The sequence below is a fragment of the Nicotiana tabacum genome, chromosome 22, assembly GCF_000715075.1.
Source record: "Nicotiana tabacum cultivar K326 chromosome 22, ASM71507v2, whole genome shotgun sequence".
Classification (NCBI taxonomy): domain Eukaryota; kingdom Viridiplantae; phylum Streptophyta; class Magnoliopsida; order Solanales; family Solanaceae; genus Nicotiana; species Nicotiana tabacum.
The window spans coordinates 157123280-157137867 of NC_134101.1; the positions used below are offsets into that span (position 1 = coordinate 157123280).

General features: G+C 41.5%; 1 long non-coding RNA gene across 2 annotated transcripts; it reads left to right on the forward strand.

The window, feature by feature from the left end:
- The first annotated feature begins 11409 nt into the window (after positions 1 to 11409).
- LOC107772398 (uncharacterized) lies at positions 11410 to 14588 on the forward strand. Of its 2 annotated transcripts, none has more exons than XR_012705576.1 (2): positions 11410 to 12126; positions 14320 to 14588. It is a non-coding gene; the product is annotated as an uncharacterized LOC107772398 (long non-coding RNA). The 2 variants fall into 2 exon arrangements; XR_001645058.2 differs by having other exon boundaries at positions 14333 to 14588.

Here is a 14588-nt window from a genome sequence, read left to right on the forward strand (position 1 = left end):
TTATGTATGGATTTGAGCATGTAAATTAGTAGAAATTTGGGGGTTTGAGGAAAACCTAGAAAATTCGTGTTCTTGGATTTTGACCACGATTTCGGGGATGAAATTAAGAGAAAATCATATATTTGAGTTCGTGAGTTCATGGGTAAACTTTATCTTCGAAAAATTTAGGAATCCGGGCACGTGGGTCCGAGGGCAATTTTGTCAACTTTTCGATCGGGGTTAGGAATTGTTATAAATTGGATTGTAATGAGTAATTGAACATATATTAATGGACTTGCATAATTATTGGCTAGTTTTGGGAGCATTGTGAATCGATTCGAGTCTTCGGAAGAGCGTGGAATGCCAGTTATGAATCTTCGGAGCGAGGTGAGTCTCCTTTCTAACTTTGTAAGAGGGAATTGTCCCCATACGTAAAATAATTGGTTATGTGCTCCTATTTGTGGGGGATACGTACGCACGAGGTGATGAGAGTCCGTGCATAGCTACTAATATGTTTAAGTCCGGATAGTCTAGGACCCAAAAACATGATATACTTGGAATATTTGTAATCTTATTGAAATTTGAATTGCTTAAATCCTATTGAATTAGGAAATGAATTTCTAAAAGGATTAAACTTCTTCTTTCTTAAATCATTAAAAGAGAATTGGCTTTTATTGGAATAAACATTCCCCGATAAACTCTTATTTGGCTGTTTGACTGTGTGTATCTATGTGTGCCCGCGTCGCATGTATGATTCGCTAGCGGGGTATTTGTTTATTTATGTTGACTGTGTCGCATGTATGATTCACGAGCAAGGTAATAGATACATCTATATTTCGGACAGTTCGACCCTCGACAGTGCACATTTTACATTTCTGTTGGATCGGGCCGTACGACCTCGACATGATTTGCGCATGCTTGTATTGCTTGTCTTGAAACTTATTGAAGTTGTTATTGGCCCTTCCCGGCTTGAGAATATGTGTATAAATGATGAAAAAGGAAATTGAAAATTTTGCATAAAAGAAAGAATTGTTTATATGTTTCACCCTATTGAATTACAAATCCTGTTTATATAAATCCTCGATTCATTATATTACGGACGTATTATTATTGGACCACTAGTAAGTGTTGAAATCGACCTCTCGTTTCTACTTCTTCGAGATTAGACGGAATACTCATTGGGTACACGTTGTTTTCATACTCTACTATACTTGCTGTGCATTTTTGTTGCACATGCACATGCATCATTAGTGGCCTGGCGGGCATAACAACATGGTTGATGCGGAGACTTAGGTGAGCTGCACTTCTCGAGACTACCCGCAGCCGGCAGAGTCTCTTCCAGATTATTGCATTTATTTTCTGTCCAATTTGTATTTCGGACGGTTGTTGTATTGTATTGCTTCCTAGAAATAGCTCATGCACTTGTGACACCGGATTCTGGGATAGTTATGGGGTATTTTGCATTCACTTCTTGACATGTATATTTAATTGGAACTGAGTATCTTTCACTAGTAAAAATTAAAGAAAAATCAGAGTTTTTCACAATTGTTTAAAAGAGAATTTAATTAAGTATTTATAGTTGGCTTGCCTGACAGCGGTGTCCGGCGCCATCCCGACCCTTAGTGGATTTTGGGTCATGACAGATGCAGACCTGAAGGAGATCAAAGATATGTTAAAGTGCCTTCTGAAACAAAATAATGAAAAACAATTGCAGATAGAAAGGCAAGAGGCAACTATTCACAAGTTGGAGGCTCAATTGAGTCAAGTGGTTGGAGCTTTTAATGCTCAACTTGCCAATATTGAAGATAGTAGCCAAGAAGAGTATGAATTTGAGGTGTTAATTGGGGAGGTCAGAGTAGAACATCAACAACCTAGTCAACTACAATGTGAGGATGTCAATGTTGAAGAAGTGAGACTAGAGCCAGCCAAGGACTTTGAGGATACTAATTTTGTTGACTCTAGTATCATTGATGTTGAGGATGTTGAAAGTCCTGAAGTTCATATGTTTGAGCGTATTGGTCCACACTCCAAGCATTTTTCCACATTATGTTTGGATGATGATATGGAAATAGAGTCATCCAAACCAATTGAAGAGTCAAGGAATGAGGAACAAGGTGCATATATTCTGGAATTCTTCTTGCCAGAAAGTTAGGATTACATACCTCATACAAAGGCCAAGAAGTGCAGAATACTACATTATTTCCTTGGGCCAGTTAGATTTGTTCCACCGCCCCATGACCGTAATTATAAGCTTGAATCAAAACTTGGGGTTCTATTCATAAGCTCGAGGTGGAGGCAAAAAGTGATTTGCGTCATGTCGCGACGTTAAATCAAGCGCTTGTTGGGAGGCAACCCAGCTTTATTGCTTTTTTTTATTTTTTAATTATTTTTTTAATTGTATTATTTTTGTAATGTCAATTTTTTATTTTCTAAGAGCATGGAAATCAAAGATATTGGAAGGATGCAACAACAAACCAGATAGTTGGAACTAAGTATGAGGTACCCGCACGAAATACCAAGCCTGGGAGAAGTCTGAGTACCCCATGAGCTGCTAGTGCTTCGGCCTTTGGCCTGCCAGAGAGTTTTCTTACCCTCTTATAGTTATGATGTGCATTGGGGACAATGCACAATTTTAAGTGTGGGGTGAGGAGATTGTCTGGGTGACTTTTCATGCTACTTTAGCTGTGTTAGTTTAACTAATAATATTTTTTTTATAAGATTGAACTTTTCCCAACGATGGATCTATTAGACAATTTTCTTGAGGGATTTAAGTCTAAAGAAAAAAAAAGACAAAAAGATTTTCTTTTGTTAGGTAGTGTAGCAATTACCCCATGGTTTTTCTTTGTACCGCGGTTCTTTTCCAAAAGTTTTATTTGAACCGGGTATAGTTAGTTTTTTTAGGAATATGAGCCATTGTGTTGTGTTTTGAAATGAAGCAATATCTATTGACTTTGTTATGCCTTGAGAATAGTGAGTACTTTGGTTGTGACGCTTAGGCTCAAGTTTTGACTCTTGTATAAGTACCTTAAATTGTATGATTTTAAAGTTGCTTAACTGCTTTGACTAGAGAGTCTTGATGAATCCATTCCTGAGTGATTTAAGTGCCATGTGTGTGTGAGGTTTGTGTGTTATTCTGTGCATTGCATTTGATGCCTAGAACTTGCCCTGTGTGTTTGCAAAGCGAAATAGTAGTTTTGTTCAGTCTTGAAAGTGATATAGGCGTTTCTTTGTTGAGCCAGATATGTATATTTTACCCGCCTAATTGTTATGTATCTTAGTTAGCCCCTTTGAGCCTGTAATCCTGTTTTTTTGGCAACCACATTACAAGCCTTACCCATTTTCTTTTGAATTAACCATCTATTTGAACCTTCTAACCTCTCATGAGCACTTGAACTGTTATGAACTGTGTAAAAGTTCAAGGGTGGGGTGATTGGTTTGAATGAAATAAGGATAAAGGTGCAATGTTTTGAAAAAGTAAGAGCCACTTAAATAAAGAAAAAAAAGAAAAACAAGTTATATTGTTATGAAAAAAAAATTCCTTGATAAGTGGTGAATATTGATGGAATTGTGCTTAAAGACGTATGGGGTAAAATACATTGATGTGAAGGCAGAGTTTGGTTTGACATAAGTATGATATTTGAATGTTAAAGTATATGTATTAAAGTGCTTAGGGAGGTGTAGTCACTCTTATATCGAAATGTATCCTACCCGCCCCGCAACCTACATTACAACCAAATAAAGTCCTACTTGATCCTAGACTGAATAAGCTCGATTAGTAGAGTAGTATACTACGGACAAGCCTATGTTGTATTTTTGGTGGCATATGAATGTTATTTATGAGAGTGAGTGAATTTTTTTCTATCTTGAGTTCCTAAGTGTTCTTAAATTTTATTGTGTGAAACTACTCTCTTTTATTATATGAGGGCACTTGATTCATGAAGGAAAGGTAATGTCAGTGACCTTTATATTAGAGTAAGTGGATGAGTTGTGAATAATGTGTGGTACTTATGAGTCAAATCTTGAGGTGAAGATGTTACGCTTTTGTGCTTAGTCTATTTTAAATACTCTTGGTGTGATGAGTTAGGAGAATTGTTTAAAAAGGTCGTGTCTATATAAAGTGTAGTTTGATTGCTCGAGCACGAGCAATGGTTTAAGTATGGAGTGTTGATGATTGGCTATAATTACGTATTTTAGTCGATTATTACACTCTAATTTACTGCACTTTAGTTGAGTTTGCGCTTTAATCGCTAGTGTTTTGCACTAATTGTGTGTTTTATGCCTTGTATGAGTGATTCCGAGCAATATAGATGTTATGGAATGAATTCAAGTGATTTAGAGCTTTGAATTCTGAGTAAAAGCCAAGGAATTAAGTCGGGATCGTATTCGTGGATCAACAGATGATAGAGCAATAAAACGAAGAATCGAGTAGGCCTATTGCGCACTGTCTAGTAAAATGCACATAACTTTTCGCTCAGCACCAATAGTAACAATCAGGGATGTCCCAGGATACTGTCCTGTAGTCCCATCTTTACATATCTAGTGAATTTCCTGGGATACCGTCCCATAGTCCATCATATATGTCTGAAGGATCTCCCGGGATCCCGTCCCGTAGTCCAACTCATAGTGCGCGGGGATCTACCGGAATCCCGTTCCGTAGTCCCAAATGTAAATAACCAGTACTGGGGAAATTTACCGGGTGCATTCCCATAGTTCCATATAACTGTGCAGGGGATCTACCGGGAATATAACCCGTAGTCCCAAAGTCACTTAGACATTCTTTCCTAAGCTAACAACAGGCTTAATAGTGCAAGTAATAGAAACAAGAAAGGAAACATACTAACAAGTACTTAAAGAAAACTAGATTTCAACAATTAGCACAAGTATGCACTCGTCACCTCACGTACAAGGCATTTCAATTACCAATATACCAATCCTAAGGGGAAGGTCCCCCACACAAGGTTAGAAAGCCACTTACCTCGAACCGACTCAAAATCAACCCAACACCACGTCTTTGCCACGAGTACTCGACTCTAAAGGGCCCAAATCTATTCAATTCAATCGCATAATGTAAATAACACTTCAAGTAACTGATTTTACAATTAAATTCTAAGCTAATACGCAAAATTATATAAAATAACCAAAATGCCCCTCAGGCCCACGTCTCGGAATCGAGTGAAATTTAAATTTTCAGAAATCTCGTACTCTCACGAGTCTATACATAATAAGAACACTGAAATCGGAGTCCAAATGGCCCCTCAAATTTTCAATTTAAGGCCTCTTAAACTCAAGCCTTAATTACCCATTTTTCCCAAATTTCTCACCACTAATTAGGTCTTTAATCACATAAAAATGAGTTATGAAGTCAAAGATGTTACCTCCAAGTGATTCCCCTTTGTTTTCCTAAAAAATCTCTCTTAAAAGCTTCAAACCCGGATGAAAATGGTGAAAGGATCCCTCAAATTCGCGAAGGCAACTATTTATATGTTCTGCCCAGCGATTTTCCGCATTTGCGTTTCTGGGACGACATCTGCGGTCCCGCTTCTGCGGAACAAGTGTCGCATCTATGACTTTCACTTAAGGATCCAGCTTTCGCATCTGCAGAACTCTAACTGCAGGAGCGGTTTCGCTTCTGCGGACATCTCACCGCATCTGCGGTTCCTAAGGGAAGTCCCAAATTTCGCTTCTACGGTCCTCTTTGCCGCTTCTGCAGCTCCACATCTGCGGTCCCCAAACCGCAGATGCAAAAATACCAGAAGAACAGCTGTTGCAGCAACTTCAACTCCAAAATTTCCTCCGTTAACCATCCGAATTCATCCGGAGGCCCCCGGGACCTCAACCAAAGGCATCAACATATCCTAAAACCTTATTCAAGCTTGTACAAATCTTCAAAATACTTCAAACAACATCAAAACAACCAAAACACATCGGATTCAAGCCTAAGTTTCTAAAATCTTCTGAATTCTGCTTTCGATCAAAAACCCAACCAAAACACGTCCGAATGACCTGAAATTTTGCACACACATCCCAAATGACATAACGGAACTACTGCAACTCTCAAAATTTCATTCCGACCCTCGAATCAAAATCTCACTATCGAACCGAAAACTTCCAAAATTCAACTTTTGGCATTTCAAGCCTAAATTAGCTACGGACCTCCAAAACACAATTCCAACACGCTCCTAACCCCAAAATCACCCAACAGAGTTAACGAAACCATCAGATTTCCATTCCGAGGCCATCTTCACTCTGTTTCGACTACGGGCAACTTTCCAACACTTAAGCTCTCATTTAGGGACTAAGTGTCCCAAAACTCAAAACCGAACATTTCGGCAAATCGAAATAGCAGAAATAAACTTGGGGAAAGTAGTTAATAGGGCATCGAGGCATAAATTCTTAAGACGACCGGCCGGGTCATCACATCCTCTTACACTTAAACATTCGTTCATCCTCGAACGAGCATAGAGACATACCTGAAGTAGTGAAAAGATGAGGGTAACGACTGCGCATATCCTGCTCGATCTCCCAGGTCGCCTCCTCGATCGGCTAACCCTGCCATTGAACCTTCACTAATGCAATATTCTCTGACCTCAGCTTTCTAACCTGCCTGTCCAATATTGCCACTGGCTCCTCAATATAAGATAGATCCTTGTCTAACTGGACTGAACTGAAATCTAACACGTGTGACGGGTCACCGTGATACCTCTAGAGCATCGAAACATGAAGTACCGGGTGAACTCCTGCCAAGCTACGAGGTAAGGCAAGTTCATAAGCAACCTCCCCAACACGCCTCAATATCTCACAAGGGCCAATAAACCTCAGACTCAACTTCCCTTTCTTCCCGAATCTCATAACGCCCTTCATAGGCAAAACTCGAAGAAGAACCCGTTCTCCAACCATATAGGAAACATCACGAACCTTCCGGTCCGCGTAACTCTTCTGTCTGGACTAGGCTGTACGGAGCCTATCCTGAATCACCTCAACCTTTTCCAAAGCATCCTAAACTAAGTCTGTGCCCAATAGTCTAGCCTCACGCGACTCAAACCAACCCACCGGGGATCTACACCGCCTACCATACAAAGCCCCATACGGTGCCATCTGAATGCTGGACTGATAGCTGTTGTTATAAGCAAACTCCGCCAATGGCAAGAACTGATCCCAAGACCCTCCAAACTCAATCACACACGCACAGAGCATATACTTAAGAATCTGAATAGTGCGCTCGGATTGTCCGTCCGTCTGAGGGTGAAATTCTATACTCAACTCCACCCGAGTACCCAACTCATGTTGAACAGCTCTCCAAAACTGTGATGTGAACTGAGTACCTCTATCTGAAATGATGGAAACCGGAATACCATGCAGACAAACAATCTCCCGGATATAGATCTCCTCCAGCCGCTCCGAGGAATAAGTAGTGCACACAGGAATAAAATGAGCGGACTTGGTCAGCCGATCCACAATCACCCAAACAGCATCAAACTTTCTCAAAGTCCGTGGGAGCCCAACTACAAAGTCCATGGTGATCCGCTCCCACTTCCATTCTGGAATATCTATCTGTTGGAGCATCCCACCCGGTCTCTGGTGCTCATACTTCACCTGCTGACAGTAGAGACACCGAGCTACAAATCCAACTATATCCTTTTTAATCCGCCTCCACCAATAGTGCTGCCTCAAATCCTGATACATCTTCGCGGCACCCGGATGAATGGGATACCGCGAGCTATGGGCCTCCTCCAGAATCAACTCCCGAAGCCCCTCAACATTGGATACACAAACTCGACCCTGCATCCTCAATACCCCGTCATCACCAATAGTCACATCTCTTGCATCACCATGCTGGACCTTGTCCTTGAGGACAAGCAAATGAGGGTTATCATACTGCCGCTCCCTGATACGATCAAATAAGGAAGACCGAGAAACCACACAATCTAGAACCCGATTGGGCTCCGAAAGATCCAATCTCACAAACTGGCTGGCTAAGGCCTGAACATCCATCGCCATAGGCCTCTCCGATGCTGGTAAATAAGCCAAACTCCCCAAACTCTCTGCCCGGCGACTCAAAGTATCGTCCACCACATTGGCCTTGCCTAGGTGATACAAAATAGTGATGTCATAGTCCTTCAGCAACTCTAACCACCTCCTCTGGTGCAAATTTAGATCCTTTTGCTTGAACAAGTGCTGCAAGCTCCAATGGTTAGTATAAATCTCACAGGGAACCCCGTATAAATAATGGCGCCAAATCTTCAGGGCGTGAACAATGGCAGCTAACTCAAGGTCGTGAACAGGGTAGTTCTTCTCATGAATCTTCAACTATCTAGGCGCGTAGGCAATCACCCTACCGTCCTGCATCAACACCGCTCTGAGGCCAACCCTCGAGGAATCACAATAGACCGTATAAGACCCCGAACCTGTAGGAGGTATCAAAATTGGGGCTTTGGTCAAAGCTGCCTTGGGCTTCTGAAAGCTCGCCTCACACTCCTCCGCCCACTGAAACGGAGCACCCTTCTAGGTCAACCTGGTCATGGGGGCTGCAATCGATGAAAACCTCTCCACAAAATGACGGTTGTAACCCCCCAAACCAAGGAAAATGCGGATCTTTGCTGCTGAGGATGGTTTGGGCCAACTCTGCACGACCTCTATCTTCTTCGGATCCACCTAGATACCCTCACTCGATACCACGTGGCCTAAGAATGCTACTGAATCCAACCAAACCTCACATTTCGAGAATTTAGCATATAACTTCTTCTCTCTCAGAGTCTGAAGCATAGTTCTCAGGTGCTGCTCATGATTTTCCCAACCCCGGGAATACACTAGAATATCATCAATAAAAACAACGACGAATGAGTCAAGATACGGCCGGAACACACTGTGCATCAAATGCATAAAGGCTGCTGGGGCATTGGTCAGCCCAAATGACATAACAAGGAACTCGTAATGACCATACCGAGTCCTGAAAGCAGTCTTCAGGATATAGGGCTAGCGAATCTTCAACTGATGGTAACCTGAGCGGAAATCAATCTTAGAAAACACCCGTGCGCTGTGAAGCTGGTCAAACAGATCATCAATACGAGGCAAAGGATAACGGTTCTTCACTGTAACCTTGTTCAACTGACGATAATCAATACACATACGCATAGACCCATCCTTTTTCTTCACAAACAAAATAGGAGCACCCCAAGGTGATACGCTGGGCCGAATAAAACCCTTATCATGCAATTCCTTTAACTGATCCTTCAACTCAGGAGGATCCATACGATATAGAGGGATAGAAATGGGCTGAGTGCCCGGTAATAGATCAATGCCAAAATCAATATCTCTATCAGGCGGCATGCTTGGAAGGTCAACTGGAAACACATCGGGAAAATCCTGTACTATTGGAACTGAATCAACTGAAAGGGTATCAATACTAACATCTCTCACATAAGCTAAATATGCGTCACACCCCTTCTCAACCATACGCTGAGCTTTAAGAAAAGAAATAACTCTACTGGGAGTGTGATCTAAAGTATCCCTCCACTCAACACGCGGTACACCTGGCATAGCCAGCGTCACGGTTTTGGCATGACAATCAAGAATAGCATAATGGGGCGACAACCAGTCCATGCCTAAGATAATCAAAATCAACCATGTTGAGTAATAATAGATCGGCTCTGGTCTCAAAACCACTAAGAGCAACCAAACACGACCGATAAACGCGGTCCATAATAAGAGAAGCTCCCACAGGAGTAGAAACATAAACAGGGGAACTCAAAGAATCCCGAGGTACACCCAAACGCGGAGCAAAATAAGATGACACATAAGAGTAAGTAGATCCTGGATCGAATAGAACCGATGCATCTCTGTGGCAAACCAATATAATACCTGTGATGATAGAATCGGAGGTAACAGCCTCGGTACGGGCAGGAAGGGATAGTATCTGGCCTGGCCTCCCCCTCTAGGGCGACCTCTACCTCCCCAAGCCTCCACCTCTAGCTGGCTGAGTAGGTGGGGTAGCAACTGGAGCTGTAACCATAGCCTGAGAACTCTGCGGGGCACGTTGTGGCTGAGAAGTCTGTGGAGGTGCTCCCCTCCCAAGTATGGGGTAATCCCTCACCATATGGCATGTGTCACCACATTCAAAACAAGCTCTGGGACGACGTGGTGGCTGTGACTGGCTAGGGCCAGGTCTACTGGACTGACCTCTGAAAGCACCCTGCATAGGAGGCGCGCTAGAAGCTAGTGGTGCATAATAAGGCTCCTGAGGTCTAGGAGGAGCTGGAGCACTACTGGCTGCTGGAAGAGCTGAATGAACAGGACGACTCATATAACCCCTACCATGACGATCTGCAGCTGGGGTACGGGCACTAGAATAATGACCCGACTCTCGAGACCTCTTGGCCTCCTTCTCCTATCTCTCCCTAGCATGAATACCTTCGATCCTCCTAGAAATGCTCACCACCTGCTGATAAGAAATATCCATATCCAACTCATGAGCCATGCTAGATCTGATGCTGGGAATAAGGCCCTCAATAAACCGACGAACCCTCTCGTGGACAGTAGAAACCAAGGCTGGCTCATGCCTAGCCAAACTGGTGTAACGGACAGCATACTCTGAGTCATAGCGCCCTGGCGAAAATGCTCAAACTCTGCACGCCATGCGTCCCTGAGGCTCTGAGGAACATACTCTCTAAGGAAGAGATCTGAAAACTGAGTCCAAGTCAGTGAAGCAGCCTCATCTGGACTGTCTAACTCATAGGTGCGCCACCACTCATAGGCGGCTCCTCGAAGCTGGAAGGTAGTGAAAGAAACCCTGCTCGATCCTGAGATACCCATGGTACAGAGAATGCAGTAACACTCATCAAGAAATCCCAGAGCATCCTCCGACGCTAGGCCACTAAATACAGGGGGCTTGTACTTCTTGAACCTCTCAAGCCTCAACTGCTCATCCTCGGAAGCTGCTGTCCTATCCTTGGGCTGAATTGGCACTGCAGGCGGCACAAGAATAATCTCAGGGACATGCTTAGCATGCACTCGCTGCTCAGGAGTGCGGGTGGCGGGAGTCTGTGCTCCTCCCTGTAGACATGTGATTTTTGACCCTCCTCAAGATTTTTCATATTTTAGCACGTAAATATTTAATTTCAACTAATTTTTACTCTTTTACTTTATTTTATTACAAGAAAACGAAAATTAAAAAAATAGTTTCATTAATATTTTGTAGTCATTTTTAATCTTAAAAAAATACCCAAAATAGTTTTGTTTTAACGGTCGGTCTTATTTTAACAGTTATTTTACTTAAGTAGGACTAATTAATAAATGAGATTGTATTTTAATCTCGTTCGCGGAGAAAGAATAAAACTTGGGTTCGAGCAACCCATTTTTAGGCCTAATTTTGGACCTAGCCCATAATTCCCAAGACCATAATTCCTAGGCCCATACCCCTAACCTAATCCCTACCCTATATAATAGTACCTAGTGCCTAAATAGAGAGCGAGACCCTAAAAATTAGATCCGCCGTTTTTGCTTCAGAAATCAAGAGAAAAATATAAAAATGGCGTTATACTCTAGAACCTAGGGAGCAGCAGCAGTTCACGACCCATCTGACTCCCATTTTCTTCCTGATATAAACGACAATCAACAGAACCATAAAAAGGGGCTTCAGTCGTATAACTTAAAAACAGACCCCTCCAAAAAAATTTGACCTTCTTCTTCATCCCCATAATACAAGATCTGATGGATGGCTAACTTAGGGACCTAAGAGCTGAAGAAAACCAGCGGTTGAATAGCCAAAATGAGAATCCCCCATCAGGTATCATCTTCCTCTTCAGCCATTAGAGACATCAAACAAAAAGTCACCGTCGCTGGACCTCCATTCACTGTGAAGCTGCCATCCCCAGTGAAGCTTCACCTCACAAACGACCACCCTACAAACACCAGGTCGTCGCCTCTGTTTCTCCATCCCAGAAAACCCGCCTGAACTCTTTCTGCTTCTTCAAAGCTTCACAAGATTTTGATCCCTCTTTTTTAAGCTCTGTAAGTTGTTGTCATCAAAGTTTCCGGCGAGTTCCGAGTTTTCTGATTGAGTATCGACGATCGTTTCTACTGGTTTTTGGTCGAAGCCCGTTCGAGGTTTGTCGTGTCGAAGTCTCCATTGCTGGCTCTGTCGCCAGGCTGGTATGTGCCTTTGGTTAGTCTTTGTGCCTTTGTGTCATGTTCAGAAATACTGTTCATCATATTTGATGAATCGCTTGGTTAATATTCTTGTTTGGATTAGCTAGTTTATCTGCTTCAATTTAATGATAATCTAAGTTTAATGTTTTATTTCTTTGCTATGGATTGTCCTAATAGTATTTGGTGTATCAAAAATGGGTTTGCTGACATATCGTTTGTTTTAGTTTAAATCTGTTTTGGATAAATTTTGATAGTTAAAAGTGAGTGGAATATCATTCTGTAGGCGTGAAATATAAATTGCAAGTTGTCTAGCTAGAGGACAGTGACATATTGTCATTTCTTGTTTAGCATTGATTCAGTCATAAACTTCAAGCAAACATTTCTTTCCATTGATCGTTTCTCCATATATATATATATAGTAAGGAAGTAGTAAGTATAGTGTGAATATGACCCTCAATTAGTTAATTTTAACTCTTCAGAAATTGAGGTGTGCCAGTAGTTGAATTTTCCATGGCCCTCGCAAACCTTGTTATTAGTGTGAAAGAGCATAGTTGCTTTTGGCACGCTATTTAAAAATTACTTTCCTAAACTCGGGTTTGCATTTATGTGACCCAAATCCAAATCTCAACAACGTTAGATAAAATGTGTCATGGACCGCGGGTGCATTTATGTGACGTGGTTCAAGACATGTTTTAGATAACGTTAAAACCTTCCTAAAAATAATTAAATAAAAGCGGTTATAAAGTTAAAATTGCACCATAGGCTAAAATATGTACTAAAATAAAGTAAATAGGCCAATTATAATAATTGAGCGACCGTGCTAGAAATACGAAACTCGGGAATGCCTAATACCTTCTCCCGGGTTAACAGAATTCCTTACCCGGATTTCTGTGTTCGTGAACTATAATACAGAGTCAATCTTTTCCTCGTTTTGGGATTTGAACCGGTGACTTGGGACACCATAAAATTATCCTAAGTGGCGACTCTGAATTTAATAAATAAATAATCCCGTTTCGATTGTTACTTTAAATTAGAAAAAACTCCCTTATACCCCTCAGGGGTGTAGGAAAAGGAGGTGTGACAGCTCTGGCGACTCTGCTGGGGAAAAGAACCCAGAACTTCTGGTTCAGGGTTCAAGAATTCGAGCTTAAGATAATTGTTATATTTGGCTTTATTTATTATCTGGTTTTATTACATGTTTGAGCCTAATGTGCTAAATGTTGCTTTTTTTACCGCTTTGATATTATCTGAACTGTATATAAACTGCTACGAAACCTTTCTCTTCTCACCTCCGGGGATGTGCACGCTGGCGTGATTCCTCTTCTGTTAGTGTCATACCTTAAATTAGGAAGAGGCTCGGACAAGTTACAAAGCCGGATGACCTTTTGGTTCCCGGTACGTTGCCCCCCGGCTCGAGTTGTCCGCTCGGGTACACAGTCTAGAATAACATACCTAGGTTTTGAACCTAGAATAACTCATCCTCATGCCGGATCCCTAGTAGGAACGCTTGATTGCATCATGTGCATTGACTTTGTGGACTCAACACAGGGGTTTGGGTCCGTCTAGGACAGGTGTACCCAAAAATAAAAGACCATCCGGATGCATCCTATGTGCTACATGTTGCAATCTTCAAGGGTAGAAGGGTCATTTGGCGGACCAATAATAGTTGAGGGCAAATTAAAAAAAAAGAAAAAAGAGAGGGTGAAGTGTGAAATAAAGCAAGCATGGCCTAGTTATGTTTTCTGTCGCATTTTTTTTAAGAAAAAAAACCAAAAAAAAAAGAAAATGAAAAAATTCAAAAAGATTTTGCACTTTTTCATCATTTTCCGAAAATCAAAAATCGAAAAAAAGAGGAAAAGAAAATCCAAAAAGATTTTACATGTTTCATCATTTTTCGGAAAAAAAAGAGACAAAACATATTTTCTCTAAATTAGTTTTTTTTAATTCTCGCCCGTATCTAATCTGCCCGAACTATGCATACCTGATTCTCGTCTTTCGGGCCGTGATATGTAGGCAACCCACATAGGGTCCGGTCTTCCTAGTAAATCTTAGGTTCTTGGCTTCACGGGGTCTTAGCCAAATCTTGCATTTTTAGCCACTTTTAACCACATAGGTTAATTTTAGAAAAATGGTCACAACCATATCTTGCACGTGTCTGGTAGGGAATGTTATTGTCTCACATACTGTTGGTTTAAGTTTTCTCATACAGTTGTGGATCTACTTACCGGAGTTTGAGCATGACAGATACCCCAGGATCATTGCATTCAGGAGCTGCTCGAGGAGCCATTTTATGTTTTTGAGTCAATTGGTCATGTTTTACTTTCTAGTCCTATATAGTAGTATTCAGTCTTTTAGGTGATGTTAGAGTTTGTAATAGTCAGGTTAAGTTTGCCTAGTCTTTTGTTATTGTATTTCTTATTTTGTGTTATTAATCAAAAATCCCAAAAAAGAGATTTTGCGTTTTA